Here is a 14,119-nt window from a genome sequence, read left to right as displayed (position 1 = left end):
TCCCTGAATCACAAAAGTGTTTCTCCTCTGTAAAGTCTTAAAAAAAAAAAAAAGAAAAAAAGAAAGAAAGATGTAAATGGGGAGGCCAGAACTGCTTAATAGTATCTTCTTGAAGGCAGTGCCAAAACACCCACCTTTTGAAATTTGCTATTTCAAGATGGATCTCTTCCCCAGCAAAAATGCCATCACCCTTTCAAGTCCTTGTGAGCGAGTTCAGGTGGTTAAAACATTTTCTGAGAAGAATGAGGGCTTCTTTTTTTTGTGCCAAATAAAAAGCAATCTTTCTTCCTGACTTACTAATAGCTTTGATTAAATTATCTTTGAAAAATCTAAGTGCTGTTCACAAATCTATAATGGTTTTATTCTTATCGCTGGCCTATATTGCAACAGAGAAAGCAGATAAATAAGCTGCAGAGAACGTACAAAGCTGCACAAGAACCTGCCAGATATATGAGCTAAAAATGTTTGAACTGAAACAAACGAATAGTATGAATAGCCCTGCTCAAAGAGGGAATTTATTCAATATAATGTATTTTCATAGGGAGGATAATACGTATTATAATTACACAGAGGAATCGCTCTCCTGAAAGCATATCTAGCTATTATTTTAATTTCTCAACCTTCAGCGTTTGCTGGATCAGAAGTTGTGACTGGAGCACCTTCACATGTTTGGAGATACCGAGTCTCCCGAAACGGCTCCTGGGGTGCAGCTCTCCTCCTGCACACCCAAGGTCGCGGACGCCTGGGGAGCCGCCGGGGCTTCCCTGGACGAAGGAGACGGAAAGGCCCCAAGAAGAAGCCGAACCACCCCAAAACTCCTCAAAGCTCAGTGCAGCAAGGCAGGAGCCAGGGAGGGGGGAGACAGGAGGGTGGTGAGCCCCGGGGGCACACGCTGGGCTGCTTGGGGGGCACTGGGCAGTAGGGAGCTGCGTGGGCTCCTCAGTGTCATTATGGGCAAGAGTGAACGGGCTGCTCCTCAAAGCCCCCTCTGTCCGCAAGATGCTCACACTCTCACAGCCTATGGCAGGGGTACGCTGGATTTGGGGAAGGAATAAAGGACTCCAGGAGCGGTGCTGATGAGGGCAGGCTCAGCCACCACAGCGCCCGCTCCGACTGCGCGATCCACGGGGGGCTCAGCGGTGGCTATAGCCATCACCGCGCCGGTCACCAGCTCTCCGGAGAGCGCCAGCTGTCCGGTGGGGACCTCCAGCCAAGGTTTCATCCCCTGTTTGCCGGAGCTGTGGCACCCCGGGGTGGGGCGCCGCGGAGGAGCCGTCCCCGTGCCCTCGAGGGCCCCCGGGGGAATCCGCGGCCCCGCCGAGCCCACCCCGCCGGGGGAAACCCTCCTCCGGCGTCGGGACTACAACTCCCATCAGGCCCCGCGGCGCCGAGCGCCGGGCACGGCGCGGCGGCCACGCGCGGTGCGCGCCGGGAAACGCAGTCCCTCGCCTTACGCCTGCCCGAGCCTCCTGCCGGCGGCCGGTTCGAATTTTCCCGCGAAAGGAGCGCGTGTTGCCGGGGCGGCCCCGCCCCCTCCCCGCAGGACGCGCGGCGGCGTCCCCTTGGTAACGCGCCGGGGGCGGGGCCGAGCCGCGTGCGGCCGCCGGGCCCCGCGCGGGGCGCTCAGTGTCGCCGCAGCCGCGCACCGGGCGGGAGGCAGCACCGAGGGGCCGCGCCCCGCCGCCGCCGCCGCCGCCGCCATGGAGCGCTGAGCCGCGGCCGCCCCCTGCCCGCCAGCCCCCCTTCACCCCCCCCCATCCCATCCCACCCCACCCCGCCCCCCCGGCCGGCCGCCGCTGCTGCGCCACGGGCCGGCGGGCACCGATCGCCGCCTCACAAAGGAACCGGAGCAGCCGCGGTGTGATGCCCCCGGGGATCCCCGCGCCGCCTGAGCCCGTCTGCGCCGGGTTTATTTTATTTTAATTTTTTTTTTTTTTTTTTTTTCCCCCGGATATTTTTCTCTTCTTCCCGCCCCGGGGGGGGGGCAGAGCGCCGGGAGCCGCCGCACGCTGGCCGCGTACGGGGCGGGGCGGGCCGCCGGCGGGGCGCGGGGCCGGGCGGGCGCCGCCGCTGCTGCTGTGCGGCCCGGGGGGGGCGGCCCGGCGCGCCCCGCACCGCAGCGGCCGGAGCCGGCCCGGATCCAGCTCTGACGGTAACGGGGGGCCGGCGGCGGCGGGCACCGGGGAGGGGGTTACCGGCGCGGGGAGAGGGGGGGGGTGCGGGGAGGGAGAAAGGGGACACACACACACACCGGGGGGGGGCTCCGGTTCCCGGGGCGCATCAGGAGGAGGCGGCGCCGCCGCCGCAGCGCGGTGCCCGGCGGTGCCCGGCTCGCCCCGGCCGCGCAGCCGCGGGGAAGGCACGGTGGGCGCGGAGCCGCCGCCGCCGCCGGTTGGGGAACCGGCTCGGCCGTCGCTACCGGAGAGGAACGGGAACAACTTTTTTTTATATTTTTTTTATTTATTTATTTTTATGGCTTTTTGGGTCGCCTGACTCGTTAAGTGGAAATAAAATATCCACGGGTGCCTCCACGAGGAAAGCTGAGACACTTCCAGCGTGAGCCGTCCCTGAGCTGCTGCTTGCTTTTTCTGCCGACCCCGGCTGCCCCTTTTCGCCTGGAAAAACAGACACACAAAAAAACAAAAACAAAAAAACAAAAAAGGTTTTTTCTCCTCCACCCGGAGCCGGCTGGGGAAGGGAGGCGGCGGGGAAGCGCCCGACCCTGCAGGGACACCGGAGCGGGTGGTGGCAGAGCCAGGACACCCGCAACGGACCCAGCGCTGGTGTGGATACCGCCGGTCACAAAGGCGAGGAGAGGAAAAAGGAACCACCCTGCGATGGTTTTATTTCAAAGCCCATCTCCCTGGCTGCCTCCCGCGGTGTCAGGTAGCTCTGCTGGAGGAGAACCGTCTGCGGGCAAAACGCATCTCCCGAAACGAGCTCCGCTGCGGAGGGAGCATCCCTGTGGCATCTTCCGGATCGTCGGCCCTGGGAATACGATTCGCCGGGGACGAGGCGTCGTGGTCCCTGAGAGCTCATGGGCAGCAAGGCTGAGCATCCGCCCAGGCTGCAACCGGGGACGAGCGGGCTGTGCCGCTTCTCCAGCTCGGTCCCCGACAGAAAATGAGGTGTTCCTGGTGCCAGCGGTGGTGGCTCAGCCCCAGCATCCAAACCCAGCTCCGGGGAGAGCCATCAGATCATGGGAGTTTAATGGCTGGAGAGGCAGGGCCTGGACGCAGGGAGCCAGCAGCGGCAGCTCGGCACGGCTCGCTGCAGGGCACCGCTGCACCGGGTGAAACCGCGGCACGGCTCCGGCCCTGCAGGTTTATTTCCGAGGAGAGGCAGCGGCAAAGTTTTACAGCCACGCTTGGCGTTTTCCGAGGGATGAATTTGCTTGGTATCGGGCAGTGATGGTTTGTCTGGTTCTGGTTGTTGGGGCGCAGATGTCTCTGTAGGGAGTTTTTTTGATATATATGTATGTGTGTGTGTGTATATATGTGTGTGTGTGTATATATATATATATATATATATATGTGCATCCTCCTGCTAGGGACACTGTCGTTCAGAGGCTGCAGGCAGCTTGCCTGGGTGGGCAATGTGCTTTCGTGGAGGGCAGAGGGCTAAGGGCGCGTGGCTGCGGGGGCAGAGCCACGTGGCCCCTCTCTCAATAAGGAGTGTCCCGCGTCTCGCTGAGGCTGATTTTGTGGGATTTGGCAGTTTTACGCATTCCCGTGCCCCTGCTGTGGGGTTTTAGTGTCTGGCGTGCCGGGAACGTGCCGCTGCTTGCTGGTCCGGGTGCTCGCGCACGCCTGTGCCACTCGGCAGGATCCTGGCTGGCAAAGCCTTCGCACGTGGGCTCCGGTGCCGGCGGGTGAGGTGGGAAACATCCCTGGCAGAGAGCACCCGGCATCCCAGGCCTATGGGAGAGACTTTTCTTATTAAGAATCCTTAAAACTTTCAGGAGTGGATTTTCAGGTGCCGACAGCTGCGCTGGGGCGAGCCGCGGTGTGAGCCGTGTGGCGTTGGGTCAGGCTGCCTCGAAGCCGTAGCGGAAGGAGAGGGAAGCTCTCACTGCGGTGCCTTCCTCTGACCTTGTATGTAGAGCAGGGGAAGAGAAAGCCGTTCCCTGGCTGCAGGAGCCTGGCTTGTTTTCCTGGCTTTAGGAATGGTTTTCCTGCTGGCTGAGTGGGTCGGTACCGGTGGGGCACGTTCTCTGTGCTGGAGCCGCGCGGGCTGCGAGATGGGCCTCGTTTCGGCTGACCAGATCGTTAAAAATTGAAACATCTGGGTGTGAATATTTATCCCCAGACTGGAGCAGAGAAGCCCAGGGAGGGAGGAGGTGGGGTGGCTGCTCTGGGCCGTGCCCTAGGGGACAGAGCCCCTCCGGGGAGGCCACGTCACCTCATTTTTAAGCCCCTCTGGTTATCTGGCTTATTTGAGCCTGAAACACGCATCCATCCCTGAGCAGGCAGCGGAGGAGCCTGTTCCCTCCTGGTGCTGTTTTTTAATTGCAGGTTGCTGCCTTGCTCGGGGAAGGACTCCAGCTCCCAGGGCCGAGGGTCTCCCGGGTCCCACGACCCTGCAGCGGTGGTCTGCACCAAGTAGGGTGTTCCGCACCCACCGCCATCCGTGCGGGATTAGTGCTGGGCGTTTGCACCCCTGCCAGGCAGCAGAGTTAATTTTTGCCTGAAGCAGGTTTCCTGCGTGGCCTGAACTTGCGCAGGGAAAATCTACGGTGAAGCCGGGCAGCCCTGCTCCCCTCTCCGGCCTGATCCTGGCCCACCTGCAGCACAGGGAGCTACGGCCTCGTAAATATTCGGTGAGAGCCAGCCCACCCTGCCATCCTCCTGCTATCTGGGTACCGAGGGCAAGGATGCGGGTCCCACCCCTGAGTGTGATGGGTGCTGGGGCGACGGGCTTGGTGGTGGGAGCCTCGTGGCCCCACGGCTCCTTTTGGGGACGGAGCGGGTCGTCTTTTCCTGGCGGGATGAGGTTCCTTTGCTGGTGGTGTCTGATGCTCGGACAGGGGTGAGGCCGTGCGCGGTGACCCCGCCAAGGGTGGCTGGTGCTGCCCGCAGGGATGCTGCAGCTGGCGGGGTGGGCCGGGGGGGGCTGCACCTGCCGGGACCCCGCTCCCAGCCCCGCCGGCATCTGTGCCGCCGCATGTCCGTCTGCAGCGGGTGCATGCATGCAAAAATAAGACATTTCTTCTTTCTCTTCTCCCGGCGCATTCCTCAAAAAGCTAATATTCATGAAAGGTAATTCAATCAAACCGCGATGCCTATCAGCTAATGCAGCAAAGCTGGCGCAGGGGTGAGAATGGGAGCCAGGAACACAAAAGCCCTGTTTTATTACCTCCTGCTTGCCTGAGAATTGCTTTTCTCCCTCGAGTGAGCCGGCTAAAGCTGGCTTTATTATGTTAACCTATTTGCGTGTCAAGAGCTATTGTGCCTCTCTTTATCTGTGTTTGTATTTGCTCGATGCAGGGAATAAAAGGACGAGGCGAAAATGGATGGCTGGTCAGTGCTTTGCACTCTGGGGGCACTGATTGGTTGCTAAGTGATTTGCATCCCCGGTAATCGCTTTTATCTCGGAAGGATGTCGTGTATAATTATAAGCCTACTGACATCTTTTGAAATCTGCCTAATGGGTGTTTTTAATTTACATGGGAAGCAGGGGCTATTTGTGTTGCTCTGATTACAGGTTGTGCGAGTATATGGTTTAAAATACAGATATTTCCATAGACGTGGGGGACCATGAGTGATGAGGCTGTGATTTTTGGCGAGTCCCTGCTCTCCCAGGGACAGGTGGAAGAGCAGAAGTCACCGTGCCCGAGTTTGGGGTTTAATCTCTTAGCCCACCGCGCAGCCTGGGCTGCTGCTGGACTGCGTGCTTGAACCGTGCATTGGCTGTTCCTACAGCCAGCCTGTGAAATAAAACAAGAGGTGGGCGCCTGACTGCTGCGAGCCGGACCCGACTGCGCTGGCTGTGGCTGTTTACCCCCAGGAGCTCCCCTCCGCAGCCTGGGACCAGGCATGGGGGGGCCCATGTCACTGAGCCCCCGCTCCGGGCATCCGTGCAAGTGTGGGACTGATGGTGCTGATCTGGGCGGCACGGGGAGCTGGCTGTGCCAGCTTCGGGGAGCCTGGGCTCTGCGGTTCCCCACGCGGCCCTCCGTGCAGGGGGTGCTTCGCTGGGCCGAGGGGTAAATATTTAACTGGTGCCCGGTGCTCCGGCTGAGCTCCGCCAAGTCGCGGTTCTCAGGAGCTGTGTGATCCTGCGTCTTTATTAGGGCTGCAGCTGGTGGGTTTGCACGGCCGCAGCAGAGCTGCTGTGTTCGCTTACGGCAAATAAAGCTCCTGATCACCTGCGGTCCCGCTGCCAGCCCTGGGCACCTGCACCTGGTGGGCTCCTGACCGCGAGGCGCACCAGAGCCTGCTGAGGCGTTAACGGGGTTTGGAGCGTGCTCCGGGTGTTGGGGGCATCGGCAGTGCCGTGGGCACATCTCTCAGGCAGGCAGTGGGATGTGGGTGCTCCGAGACCGTCCCGGGAGTGGTTGGGCACGGAGGACCCCTGGCACGCAAAGCAGTCTGGCAGGAGCGTGGTGCCGTGGCAGCAGTGCGTTCGGCTTTCCTGCTTTCCACCTCCATGCTGGTAAATCATGGCAGTGCCTTAGAGGCTGCTGGGGAAGGGCAGAGGTCTGAGGTGGAGGTTGCAGTGAGACGAGGGGTGTTGGGGTCCCTCCTGGGACTGGGACATCTCTCAAACACGCAGAGGTCCTGGCATGAGGTTGGTGCTCGTGATGGGTGCAGGGGCTGGGCTCCATCTGCAGCAGGTGCTGGGCTGGGTTGAGGGTGCAGGGCAGGTCCCAGGGGCAGGTTACCTGTATGGGCAGCTCAGGCCAGCTGCCTTCCTCCTCCTCCTCCTCTTTCAGGAAAGACAAAACTTGAGCTGCAAGCACACCCAAGCACGTGCCCCAGCTCCCTCTGGCCACGTGCAGGGTGACCCCAGCGATTTGCAGGGCTGCAGAGGTGGTTTCATGGCAAATGGCACCGTCGGCAGCACGGCGCTGTGCCATCCTGGCTGGGACACTGGGCCAGTGGGAAACGCGAGGCCCGGGAAAAGTCAATACGGCGGGGACAAGTACCGGACCCTGTGCCTCAGGGTGCTGCACCCTCCTGCGTGGGCAGCCCCATCCCGTCCACCTCGTCCCGGCTGGCGGGCAGCGCGGGCGCCGCTATTTATGGCTGGCTGTAAACAAACTCCCAATGAAAGAAAGTTAATGACCTGAGACTGACGGGAGCCTGCTGGGAATTTTTATAGCCCCTGGGACTTCTTTCGCTAAAGAGAGAATACATCAGTGTTTTAACCCAAAACGGCAAGCCGTGCGGTGCAGGGGCCGGGGGACAGCCCCATTGTGGGGAGGCATTTTGGAGAGCCTGGCCCAGAGTGAGTAGGGGGGTTTTGGTGGGGGGACCTAGCTCTCCACCCTGTCCCCATCACCCTGCGTGGGACCAGGGTGTGCAGTCCCCTCCTCGCCCCGGCAAGGGGAGGCACGTCCCAGGGTTGGGGGCTCTCCAAGGCTTTCGCCATCTGCCTCTTGTAGGTCATCTCTGCCATGCTCCAGGCTAGAGCAAGGGCTGGCTTAGCGTCGCTGGTAACCGCACACTAATAAAGCCTTAATACCCTGCAGTGGGGAGATTTTGCTGTCAGAGATAAATATTATTGCTTTCGAATTCAGCCTTGGTAGCACAATAAGGGTGCTGGGGGGGATATGGGAATGGTGCAGTGTGGGGTGCTCTGCAGTCCCACTGGTGTTCCCTGCCCACTCCTGTCTGCCTGCCCAGCTGTCGTTTTTAATATTGCATCCTGGCTAATTGCAGGGTATGAATATTGGTGCTCTCGGGGGCCGGGATGGTGAGCATGGTGCAGGGTGCCCCGCTCGCTCCGCTCACCGCCTGCTCCCTTCGCCACTGTCTCGCACGCGCAGCCTCCGTCTGCACGCGACACTCGATTTACCGAGAAGAGCTGGCAGTTAAACCTGACAAATTGAAGGCGGTTTTAAGTGGTTCAGGTTAATTAATAGTCAGGGAAGTATCAATTTTTTAAGGGATGCTCTTGGCTCGCAGGGAGAACTGGAGCTTGACTTTCTCTTTGGAAAGCAACACTGTCTGTGTGGGTCCCCCTGGGCGGGAGGATGGAGCCAGGCTTGGTGCTGAGCTCGGTGGCATCACTCTTTGGTTTCTGACCCACGGCCTTGTATTTCTGCTTAAATTTCTCACCCCGCGCTACTGGTGCTGAGGGAGGCACCGGGACGGGGAGGGATGGGGCCGTCCCATGTGGCTGCGGTGCCAAAGCCCTGCTGTTTGTCTCAGTGCTTGTTGGTCGTCGGGTTATCCCCTCTCATTTTGCGATGATGGGCTCTGTGCCGTGGCAGCAGCACTGTAGCGTACAGCCATGCTGCTCTGGTAACCGGAGCACTTTGGCCATTGCCACCTGTAGCGGTGCAGCCAGGTGGCCATGGCGTCCTTGCGAACACCAGCATTAATGGGACCATTGGGCTCCATCCTGGGCTGGGACTGGGAGCTGACGTGGATGAACTGGAGCACCATCCACTCCCCTCAGTTCATACGCACGTAACCCAGACGCTCACATCTGCTCACATCTGCCAGGCTAGGGCCGTGGGAATGCCGCCCAGGGTTCAGATTTTTAAAAAATCATAATGAAAGAAGCTTAAACTTCCCTTTAAGAAGGAGAGGTAGAAAAGCAGCAGTGACCAGTCTCTGGGCACGTGCAGCACAGAAAGCCTCTGAGCTGTATATGATAAAGACCCGATGGTACGGGGACCCGAGCGGCATCTGCAGTGGTCTCGGTGCAGCGGTGCCATGGGGAGTGGCAGAGGTGGGCACCTCCGGGCTCTTGCTCGGGGCCATGTCCCGGGTTGGGTCCCGGAGCAGCACAAAGCTTTCGCTGGGCCACGTGCTCCATCTTTCTCAGCGCAGACTGGGTTGTGGGTGGAAGTGCTGGTTTTTCAGCAGCCCTAATGCTTGGGAATGTGAGAGATTAAGGTTAGTGACCATTTTTTAACTCAATAAAGGGGAAGACAAGCTGGAGTCTGCAGTCCAGAGATATAATTAGTTCGCAGCAGTGGTGCTTTCTTGATTTAGCTTCAGAGAGCAGAACAAGACAAGGATGTTATACCCAATTAGCAATAACATACAGTCTGAGCCTCGCTAGGTGAGATAACAAGCCATTTTTATAGCTCTTCTTTACGGACTTTTTTTTTTTTTTTTTTTGGAAAGGGGGGGAAGGAGGAGAGGGACCAAGTCTTTCTTTCTTTTCATCTGGGGACAATTATTAGTGAGCTCAGAAAGCCCAAAGCCGAGTCATACGTTGGCCAACACAGATGATAAAAAAAAAAAAAAAGAAGAAGAAAGAAAAACTGAAACAGTGTGGAGCTGGGCTGAGGCCGTCTGTCCGTCCGTCCTGGCGGGCTGCATGGTGGCCCTCGGGGAACCAGGGGGAGGCTGGGCGGGTGCCGGCTGTGTCCTGGCAAGGGCCACCCACGCACCGTGGATGTGTCCTATCTGCCGGTGCGAGGGTTTACGGCACGTGGACTGGCACCGCTGCTTGCTGCCCAGAGGGGCCCGGTGCGCCTGGGGCGGCCGTGTGCCCCGGCGGGTGTGCCAGTCCCCCAGCAATGTCCCCCTGAGCTGTGTCCCCAGTGAGGTGACCCCCAGCCATGTCCTCTGCACAGCACCAGTCAGATGCCAGCTGCCCGCCGTCTGCCAGCACCGTGTTCCCACTTTATATTGTGGATCGATGGGCATTGATTTTTCCTCCCATGTAAACCTGGATGGGTTGGGGCTGTGGAGGGTTTTCGTACACATCTGGCTCTGGCTTTCCCGCAGCCACAGTCGGAGCATCCCATGCTGGTCTCCACAGCCCACCCACCCTCTCCGGCGCCTCTGGGCAGTGGTGAAACTCAAGGACATCCAAAAAACCAGCCTTGTAAAAAGTCTAGAAAACTCAGGTTTCATTAATCAGCTTTTAGTAATGGGCTCTGCTGTTTATGTGGGTTATTTGCCAGCTGCTCTCCCCTCTCCTTGCCTCCCGGGGCAGCACCCCCAGCCCCTCCTGCGGCACCCGGTGAGGACATGACTCTGGGAGCTGGTGAGGCGCCCATGGGAGCAGGGTGGCCCAGTGCTTCCCTTAGGGCACGGCCAGTGTAGGACATCCCTGCGGAGACCTCTGCCCCAGAGGGGCTTCAGGGTGGGGGACATTCTCCCTCCTGATGTTCCGTGTCCCCCCCACGGCCACCTCTCTCCCATGGGCAGAGCCAGGGCAGGAGCTGCTCTCCCCCCTGGGAGGGCAGGGGGCTGCTGTCCCCTCCCCTGTCCTTTCCATCCCCTTGCCAGAGAGTTTTACAGGTTGATGGGCAGCATCCCACCCCCGGGGGGGCTCTGGCCACACGGGACCCCTCGAGTCCATCCCGCCGCACCCCCAGCCCACCCTGGGGAGCATCTCCCCTTGCACACGCAGGGCTGATGGGGACAGCCCAGCTCTCGTCCCCACCGGGAAAAGCTGCAGAGCCGCTCTCCGGACTATTAACGCCCCACAATGATCATCAGCTCTCGTCGTAATCATTAAGACTATTAGAAAGAAATGTTGGCTTGCAGCTAATGTCAGACTTTCCGTTCTGCTTTGCAAACGCACACAATTAATGCCAATCAGCCGGGGGAGGCAGCCAGCTCGCAATCACGGCTGCTCCGGCGCGGCTGTCAGCTCTTGCCATCCCAGCTTGTACATTTTCATACAATTGCTATAAACATCTGAGGGAAACTCTGCGTTCTTCGGCAGGCGCGGGTATTGTTCTCTGTTCCTTTTAATTACTCGGCATTCAGCAGCTCATCCGGCCTCCGATCGGTGGGGGAAAGCAGGGCTTTGTAAAACAAATATATAAATCTTGAGAGATGCCTTATTTTCCCCATTCAGTGGCTGCATTAGGTTATCTACAGCTAAATAGGAGAAGCCCGTTTAATTTTTCTTTGGCTTTCTCTTCTTCCCCCCCCCCCCCCCCCGTGTTGCTTTCTCCCTGCGGGGACAGGGGCTGGTCCCTTTTCCCCAGGGAACCCCAAAAGCAGGGCGAGCTCGGGAGAAGGGGGGGGGGAGCCAGAATTACTTGACCGGATGGTGGTATAATCCTTGTTACAAAAGTACACATCAATTATAAGAATTCCTACAGTAATCTTAGAAATCTATCTTTTCTGCTGAACCAGCTCATTAAAGAGCACCATTCATTTCCATCTCTCCGGGTGAGAAGGGTTTAAATCTCCAGAGCTTTGTATTACAAAATAGACTTAGGGTGATGGACTCTCGTTAAATATTAAAGGAAAGAAGTTGATTTTTTAATTTTTTTTTTTCCTTTTTTCCCCTCTTTTCCCCCAGACTGGCGGCGCGGACAAATTGTAACGTAAGGCAGCGAGGGTGGGGGGGCTGGGAGGGCCCCCGCCGTGAATGGCTTCCCCATCTGTCGGGGCGATGCGGGGCTACGCTCAATGGGTGCCTTTGAGGACCCCACGCCTCCCCTGGCCCGGGCACCCCAGGCAGCGCTGGCGGAGGAGGGAGGGAGGTTTCCCTGGGCCGTCCTGGCAAGACCCCGAGCCTGCGCCGGACCCGGCCGCCGGCACAGGCAGAGCTTTTGTCCGCCGGCGGGGCAGCGGCCGGCCGCGGGACGAAGGACGGGCACAGAGCCCCTTTGTGTGCAGCTGCACCCTGAGGCGAGCAGGGGCAGCGGCGATGGGGAGCAGGGTGCGGGGATGGGGAGCGGGACCCGGGGATGGAAAGCGGCGGCCGGCCGGGGTCGAGGGCGTCGCGGGGCGATGTGTGCGCTGCCGCGGAGGCTCTGTGCAAACACGTTAATTTGTTTTCTTTCTTGCCTCGCCTTTCAGGGTAATTGGTTGCATTTGAAGCCTTTGTGAAAGCCTTTGATTATAGTAATTTCAGCAGCGCGATCTACCCTGGATTCCTTCGTCGGATTCTTTCACAGCTCAGGCGCTCGGGGCTGTAATTACCGAGCGGCGTGCGCCTGGCTGCCGCGCATGGTGCAGCCGGACGGGCGGCTGGCCGGCCCGGGCACCGCCGCGGGAGCCCCGGGCCCCCTGTCACTGCGGGGGGCAGGTGAGCCCTCAGGATGGGGCAGGAGGAGCCGTGCTGGCGAGCTTTGGTCTCTGCGGTGTCGAGTTTGTTGGGTCTCGGCTGGGGACGTGGGTGCTGCACACACCCGGGGGTTGGACACCCGTGCTGGGCTGGGCTCCCGGCTCCTGGGGGTCCAGGGTGCTTTCAGTTGCTCTGGAGGTCTCCCTGGAACCGCTCGGCTTTTCTGCTGGTTTGATCCCGCGTGTCTGCTGGGGCTGGGACCAAATGCCCGTGAACATGCGGCTCTCGCTGCGGGGGACGATGGGCAGCTCGGTGGGCTCGGCCCCTCTCCCTCCTCCCCCCACCCACGCGCGGGACGGAGGCATGGCATGACCGTGTCGGATGAGCGAGGTTTCTCTTCGAGGGGCTGGGCAAAAGCCTACCTGTCAGCAGATCCTGCCCGCACGCTGCGCGCCGGCCCTGCCGGGACCCCGGTGCACGCAGCCAGGGTCGGGCTCTGCCAAAAACACCGAAGGCACCCGAGCGGGGCCCTGACCTTTGCTAACAGGGCCACTCCCCCCCTCCCCGCTCCTGGCATTCCGTTCCCAGTCCCACGTAATGACCTTCTCTGCAGTGGCGTGCCAGCGTCTGCCACTTCCAATTACCCACGCCTGCTCAGCGCCACAGCCTCTCCTCGCCCAGCAGCGGCACGGGGATTTCTTCCTCCCCGGCAGGATGGCAGCGGGTCAGGGGGACATTACACCGGGGTCCCCCAACCTCCCAGTGTGGGGACCCTCAAGGACCCACTGGCGCTGCCCAGGGCTCCGGCTGCCCTGCCCCAGGGCACTGGAGACGCTTGGATTTCCAGAATCATTATTAACCTGTTTGAGAGCCGTTCCCGCTCACAGCTAAAATAGATCTTTAATCTCTGCCCAAAATAGCTCATTTGATGAGAGGCCTCCTTAAAGCTGACACATAAATTTAACCAGGCCGCCCGAGCCCTGCGTGAGGATGTCTGCAAATGCTCAACAGCACTCAAATTGTTTTTTTTTAATTCCATCATTATGGACACATCTGATACCTTATTTCTTCCATCGGGTCATTTGTACCGGTCGAGAGGCAATTTGCTCATGTCCTCTGCTCCGGGCTGTAGCAGCCGTGCCCCCGGCCCAGCCTCCCCGGCCCCACTGGCGAGCAAAAGGATATTTTGGGATATTTTTTGATGTTGATTTTCTTGAATGGTTTGAGGGGTTTCTCCTTGGAGCCACTGCGGGAGCAGAAACCTCGGCTCTGGGTGGGATGGGAGAGACCTTTCCTTGTTGCTGCCTTAAGATACCAGCAGCGAGGGGATGCTCTGTCTGGGTTCCAGCGTGGGCTCGCAGCCCTCGCTGCCTGCACCGGTGCCGCTCCATCCCTGGCAGCGTGCCGTCACTGGTGAACTCCATGCCATTCCAGTGTCACAGCAGCCCTGAAAAGGCACCGTCCCACTGGCAGTGGGGCAGCGAAATGTTTCCTCCATAAGTAAAGGCAGGCACTGGGGGAGTGGGAAATGGGCATGCTCAGTGTGTCGGAGCGGCAGTTGCCCCCCACGTTGGGGCTGAGATAGGGGCGCGGGCAGTGCCTGGCCCTGCCTGTCCCCGCATGCCTCGTGGTGTCCCCAGCACTGGAGGGGACCGTCCCATCCCCATGCAGGGTGCACTCGGGAGAGGCTTGTGCACCCACATCTCCATTGGGATATGCACCCTCTCCTCCGTGGGGTTTTCCCTGCAGGCTCCGTCTCCCAGGGTGGGGGATGATGGAGAAGTTGGGAGGCGACGGACCCCCCCCCCCCCGAGCGCACAGCTGAGCAAGGTCCAGCCGCCAGGGTTGGACCCTCAAGCCGAGGGTGCAGTTTTGCTCAGTGCCAGCCGGGTCCTGGGCTCACCCCGGGCACCTTCCCCGAGTCTCTGCAGGGCCCAGGCTGGGAGAAGCTGCTCAGCCA

The 14,119-nt window shown here is 59.8% G+C and overlaps 1 protein-coding gene across 2 annotated transcripts in view; it reads left to right on the top strand.

The window, feature by feature from the left end:
• Positions 1–1,618: 1,618 nt before the first annotated feature.
• Positions 1,619–14,119, top strand: part of FAM222A (family with sequence similarity 222 member A) — a 32,487-nt gene continuing 19,986 nt past the window's right edge. The window contains exon 1 of one of the 2 annotated variants that reach the window (XM_069794566.1): positions 1,619–2,152. The gene's annotated coding sequence lies outside the window, so the exon portion shown is untranslated. Of the gene's footprint in view, positions 2,153–3,421; positions 4,820–14,119 lie in introns of those variants that run through there. The other variant, XM_069794567.1, reaches the window with a different exon arrangement.

The sequence above is a fragment of the Haliaeetus albicilla genome, chromosome 10 (genome assembly GCF_947461875.1).
Source record: "Haliaeetus albicilla chromosome 10, bHalAlb1.1, whole genome shotgun sequence".
Classification (NCBI taxonomy): domain Eukaryota; kingdom Metazoa; phylum Chordata; class Aves; order Accipitriformes; family Accipitridae; genus Haliaeetus; species Haliaeetus albicilla.
The sequence above is the reverse complement of the archived record's forward strand: the minus strand, read 5'-3'. Positions and strand labels throughout refer to the sequence as shown.